This window comes from Octopus sinensis, linkage group LG11 (genome assembly GCF_006345805.1).
Source record: "Octopus sinensis linkage group LG11, ASM634580v1, whole genome shotgun sequence".
In the NCBI taxonomy this organism is placed as follows: Eukaryota; Metazoa; Mollusca; class Cephalopoda; order Octopoda; family Octopodidae; genus Octopus; species Octopus sinensis.
This window is the reverse complement of record NC_043007.1, coordinates 57,163,360-57,169,838: the sequence shown is the minus strand read 5'-3', so window position 1 is coordinate 57,169,838 and position 6,479 is coordinate 57,163,360. Positions and strand designations below refer to the sequence as shown.

The window sequence follows — 6,479 nt, the reverse complement described above, 5'->3', positions numbered from 1 at the left end:
AAGTCACGGCCGATTATCGGAGCAGTCGTAGGCTGGGGTTGAAGTGGGTTCTAAAGACACGCTTTAACAAAAGGTAAGGTGTACCTCACTCCCAGTGGCCTTCCAGCACGCCGAGCAGCAACCAAGAATTTCTGAGAACTCGCGCTATTGCTAGATGGTCGTTGAGCCTACACTATGTTCATCTGTCCTTTTCACAGGTCTTGACTCTAGCCCTGCTAAGTTTCTAGCAATCCTCCTCACCAGGCAAGCCTAGTGAGGGTTCCGGTTTAGTGGCCGATGATCCAACCATGCAACAGGTTGTACTGGAGTCAATGTTACCTGTAGCACTCATGAGAAGCCTTACAAGTGACCTGACACTAGCTGTTATATATATATATATATATATATATAATATATATATATATATATATATTGTTGTATTTAGGAATGGTCATTTTTGCCAGTTTAGCCAATAAAAACACACGCACTATATATTTGGTATTACTTTGCTTCAGCGTTATTTATTGTTTACATTAATCTTAATCTTATTTCGGCCAGTGTTCTTTCGTCACACTCCTGTGACCTCATCAGTGATCCTTTGCTTTCTTCTTTCTTATTTGTTTGTCTCTCCTTCTTAACGGTCAACCATTTTGTATTTTGTATTCCTATTGTATGTGTCTTCATTTGCACATGCGTATACCTCTATGTGTGTCTATGTTTAGTTAGTGAGTGTGGGGGGAAGTGCCTGTAATATTTGTATCTCCTGTTTATATACGTTCGTGTAATTTGTTTTTTTGTTTTTGTTTTGTTTATTTTTATTTTGTTCATGTCTTTACAGATATTATTATTATTATTATTATTATTATTATTATTATTATTATTATTATCATCATTATTATTTTATTATTATTATTATTTCTAATGTATATAGCTATTTACTTCCATTTGTTTATTTATCTGTGTATTTTATTGTTTTTAGTTTTGTTTATATTGTTACCAGTTTATGGGGATCTTCTGTCATATGCTGTGGTGTGTGCTAGCGTTCCATTCCAGTTTCCTATTCAGGCTAGGTTTATCTTCTATTATGTATGTAGCTTCCGTAATTTGTCTGATTGTTGCGTCTGTTCTATGTGTGGACAAGATTTTAACTTCTATGTTGTTGATTGAGCCCCCGTGTTCCTGCTCGGCGTGTTAGTACAGAACCGATGAGCTCTTTTCTTCCCTTAGTTCTCTCCAATGGTCATTTACCCGCCCTCCTATGCTCCGTGCCGTTTCCCCTCGTATGTCGTTGTCTTTTACTGCATCGTCTCTCTATACATCTTATACTATAGACTACATTTCTGGCTTTACAATTTGTTTGTGGGCTAAATCTACACACAGTACAGTTCCTATCCGTACAGGGGGTTCTACTAAAAGGGTATGTTCTACCAATTAGGGATTTGATAGGGTTTCCTGGCCTTTCAACAACCTTAATCCTTAGCTTAAGTTTGTCTAGGGCCCTTCTAAAGCGGTACGCCAGTTCGCCTCTAGGGGTGGTGTCGACGAACATGACACTCTGGTATTTGTGGCTATCATACCAAGAGCTGGCCTTCCCTATTTTCTTCTTAGTCCTTTCAATAGTATTCGATGACTTGCTCGTATAAAGTGGGCAAATCCCATTCCTATCATTACATAAGATAGTATCAAATTTCTTCATGGCTCCTTTGTATATTCTGATCCTTTCTTTATGGCTGTAACCTAAGAACTGCATGCGGTGAACGAAATGTTGTCTCTTTAACTCTGTAGGCTCGCACATGCGGGACACGTTTCGCATTATTCTGACGAGGTCTGTCATCAAAATATTGAATTTGGCATTGTCCGCGATAGCTGAGTTCCGGTGGATCAAGTATTTGAAGGCCATAGGTTTGGCATAGTACGAATGAAGGATTCGGGTTTTATTATTCTCAGTTTCCAGTCAGAGTTATGTGTCTAGTACTGGTAGTCTATGGTTAGGGTGTTTAGTGGGGTAGTCTATCGTGACCTTAATACTCTGGTGGATGGAATTAGCTATTTGCTGGATGCTCTCCATAGTATTAGTTTCTATTTCTATTTCAAGAGTACTCTCTTGTGGGGTGCCTTTACCACTATGTTGATATCATCAACATAGCGAGAGTACATGTTCACGAGTATGGAGTTCTGTGTCAGGCGTTCCTTAAGCCTTCTGTCCCACCATGCCATGAAAAGGTTGGCCACATCACCGGCGATACTAACGCCGATGGCTGCCCCCTCGTCTTGGGCCTATATTTTGTTGTTAAACTTAAACGTGTGGCCTTTTAGGGTAACTCATATACTAGCTCCTAGTGCATGTGCGATCATTTTCTTAATAATAATAATAATAATAATAATAATAATAAACACATGAACAAAATAAAAAATAAACAAAAACAAAAACAAAAAACAAATTACACGAACATATATATACAAATATTACAGGCACTTCCCCCACACATACACTAACTAAACATAGACACACATAGAGGTATACGCATGCGCAAATGAAGACACATACAATAGAAATACAAAATACAAAATGGTTGACCATTAGTAAGGAGAGACACATAAATAAGAAAGAAGAAAGCAAAGGACCACTGATGAGGTCACAGGAGTGTGACGAAAGAACTCTGGCCGAAATAAGATTAAGATTAATGTAAAAAATGAATAACGCTGAAGCAAAGTAACATCAAATATATAGTGCGTGTGTTTTTATTGGCTAAACTGGCAAAATGACCATTCCTAAATACAACAATGTATGTTTCAACACACGATTTCACATCAAAAATCTTGCAAAACAAATATATAAACGTGTACTTATATATATATATATATATATATATTATATATATATATATATATATATATATATATAATACAAAATGAGAAAATGGAGAAACCTACCTAAATCAATCATCAACCATCAGATAATACCCAATCAATACTTATATATATATATATATATATATATATATATATATAATATATATATATGGAGATGCACAGGTGTCAATTCAACATGCCCGTTTCAAGCGACTCCTTAATTGATTAATGAAAACATTACATCATTTGTGACAGCATAGACTTCAAACATTAAGAATAAAATCGCTGCTTTAACATATTCACATCAATAATGGAACCCAAAATATTTACATTGTTTCTGTTGTCATATCTCTCGCAGAACTGCCAAGAGCGGATCTTTTCACTCAGCTGGGTTGCGTTGTCTGCACACACGGCAGGAATATCAGGTGCAAACACTCCTGCACAAAGTTTTCATATTCAATATTGAATTAATATATGGCTTGGGTGTGCGGATTAAACCGACCTAACAAGGTGCCGCTATTTAAGTACTTAATTCAACTGAATCTTAGTCGTATACACACACACACACACACACACACACACATATATATATATATATATAGTGTGTGTGTGTGTGTGTGTGTGTGTGTGTGTGTGTGTGTGTGTGTGCGTGCGTGTGTCTGTCTGTCTGTCTGTTTCGTATATGCATTTGTTTTGCAAGGCTCTTTATGTGAATTGGTGTGTGCAAGAATATTTTGTTGTGTCTGGGGAGAGTCATTCTGTTTTAATGCATTATTAATTAACAGATTCACCGGCTCAATTTACACTCATTTACTTATATATTTATTTTATCTAAAATTTTCGTTGCTTCTCGAAACCTCTTCAATAGTTGCTAAATCTGTCCATTATCGGAGTTGCGTTAATTTTGTTTGTTTGTTTGTGCGTCAGTGTGTGCGTCAGTGTGCATGTGTATACGCATATGTATGTATGTATGTATGTATGTATGTATGTATGTATGTATGTATTATGTATTTATACGTACGTATGCATATATATATATATATATATATGCGTGTGCATGTGTGTGCATTTGTACGTATGTATGTATTCTGTGTTTATATGTCTGTGCATATGTGTGTGTATGTATCTGCATGTATACACACTCATACACATAGACATGAACAAACAAAAACATGACTATGCAGAATACATACATACAAACGTACACACACATACATACATGCACACACACACACACGCATACATACATGCATGCATACATACATGCATGCATACATACATGCATACATACATACATGCATACATACATACATGCATACATACATACATACATACATACATACATACATACACACACACATACATGCATACATACATATGTGTATGTACATACACACTGACGCACACACACTCGTACAAACAAACAAAAAGAATGCAGCTCGGATAACGGACAGAGTGAACGACAATTAAAAAGTTTGCAAGAAGCAACGAAAATTTTAGAAAAAGAAATTAAATAAATAGGTAAATGAGTGGAAATTGAACCAGTGAGTGTTTTAATTAATAAGGCACTAAACAGAATTTCTTACCCCAGACACAACAATATATATATATATATATATATACATAGAGTCATCCCATAAACAATGCGGTTTTTTCAATTGCATGAACAAGTCGGAAGGGAATGGAATAAACTACCTGCATCAACTTACTATAAAATCAAGTAGTAATTTTACCTTGTCCTCATTCTTAGTACAAGTTTTGAAGAGTGCAGTTCGATTTTTACAGTTACTTTTTCAAAGCTCTAATGGAAGTGACAAAGGTGCATATTCGGCATATTTTGCTCTATGAGTTCAATAAAAGCAACAACACAACGGAAAGTGCGAGGAATATTAATGCAGTATATAGTGATCGAAGCTAGTGTCAACGGTGGTTCCAGAAATTCCGAGCCGAAAACTTCAGCCTAGAAGACGAGCCTCGTTCAGGAACATCTGTAGAACTCGACGAGGACGTCTTGCAAACTCTGGTGGAACAAAATCCCATCGCAACTGTTAAGGAACTAGCAGAGAAGCTTGGATTCGGTCATTCATGGACACCTGCGTGCCGTCGGAAAAGTCAGCAAATTGGGTCCGAGTCTAATCGTGCGCAGAGAGTGAATGTGTGCTCTTCTTTGCTGTCACGTCTCACCAATGAACCTTTTTTGGACCGAATAGTGACTGGTGATGAGAAATTAGTTCTCTATAAAAATGTAAAGCGCCGAAGACAGTGGATAGGGAAAGGAGAAACACCGGCACCCAATGCTTAAAAAGGTCTTTACCCACGTAAACTGTTTTTGTTCTGTTTGGTGGGATATGAAAGGTTTAGTCCACTTTGAACATTGAATCCCAAACCAAAAGAGATATACTGCGAACAACTTTAGCGGCTTAAGTCAGCGCTAGAAGAAAAACGACCATCTTTGGTTTCAAGACGAAAGATGTTCTTCCATCAGGATAATGTTTGGCCACATACAGTGAGGATGACATTCCAAAGGCTGGAGCAGTTTGAATGGGGAACGATGCCCCACTTAACATATTCGCCGGACATTGCCCCATCTGATTATCATTTATTCTGCAGTCTTCAAAACCATTTGGACAGAAAATATATGAATTCTGTGGACGAGGTCAGAACAGTACTGGGGGAGTATTTTCCGTCACGGACAAGTGAATTTTAGAAGAGGGGTCTTGCAAGTCTACAAGATAGATCGAAGAACATTGTAGAAAATAGAGGAGGGTATATTTTAGATTAAAGAAGAATTTTGTTTATCTAAATTTTGAAAAATAAAAGAAGTATAAAAAAAAACGCATTATTTATGGGATGACCCAATATATAATTATTTAAGTATTGGGTATATACCTAGTAGTAAGCTGTTGAAGCACGTTCACTGCTTATGGCTACCTGACATCATTCATGCAATTGTTGCAGGATCTAGCTCAGGAATTCCTCAGTGTTCGTTGAGTATATAAATGATAAAGACAGAAAATGGAATATACGAGAAACTTTATTGCTCACAACGATCTTTCGACCCATCCTGCCGATCCCTCGCGAATGGGATACTGTACAACTGGTTGTGGTGCACCCCTCACGTAAGAAGCTTTTCGTCAGGTGATTTTACAAGGGGTATTTAAATCCCGTTTCGCTCGGTTTTAATGCATAATTTTAATATGTATGTATGCATGTATGTACTCTCCCGCACACAACATACCTAATGCTAACTGCAGCAAATGCTAGATTCACATTTGACTTACCCCAACAATACATCCAAGATATATAACACAAAAATTGGCTTCAAATTTTGGTACAAGGGGAGGTGATAAGCCAATAACTTCGAGCGCAGTGTTCAGCTGGTACTTATTTTTCGACCCTGAAATGATGAAAAGTAAAGTCAACCTCGGCAGAATTTGAACTCAGAACGTAAAGGTAACCGAAATGCCCCTAAGCCTTTCGCCAAGCGTGCTAACGATTTTGCTTGCTCGCCACCTTACACATAACACAAATATATTTTGGCACAACGCCAGCAATTTCGAGGGAGGGGCTAAGTCGATTACATCGACACTAGTACTCGACTGTTACTTATTTTATCGACCTCGAAAGAATGAAAGGCAAATCGACCG

The 6,479-nt window shown here is 37.3% G+C and overlaps 1 long non-coding RNA gene across 1 annotated transcript in view; it reads right to left on the bottom strand.

Moving 5' to 3' along the window:
- Window positions 1-282: 282 nt before the first annotated feature.
- LOC118765281 overlaps window positions 283-6,479 on the bottom strand; it is a 17,421-nt gene continuing 11,224 nt past the window's right edge. The window contains exon 3 of the long non-coding RNA XR_005001120.1: window positions 283-360. This is a non-coding gene — a long non-coding RNA (uncharacterized LOC118765281). The remainder of the gene's footprint in view (window positions 361-6,479) is intronic.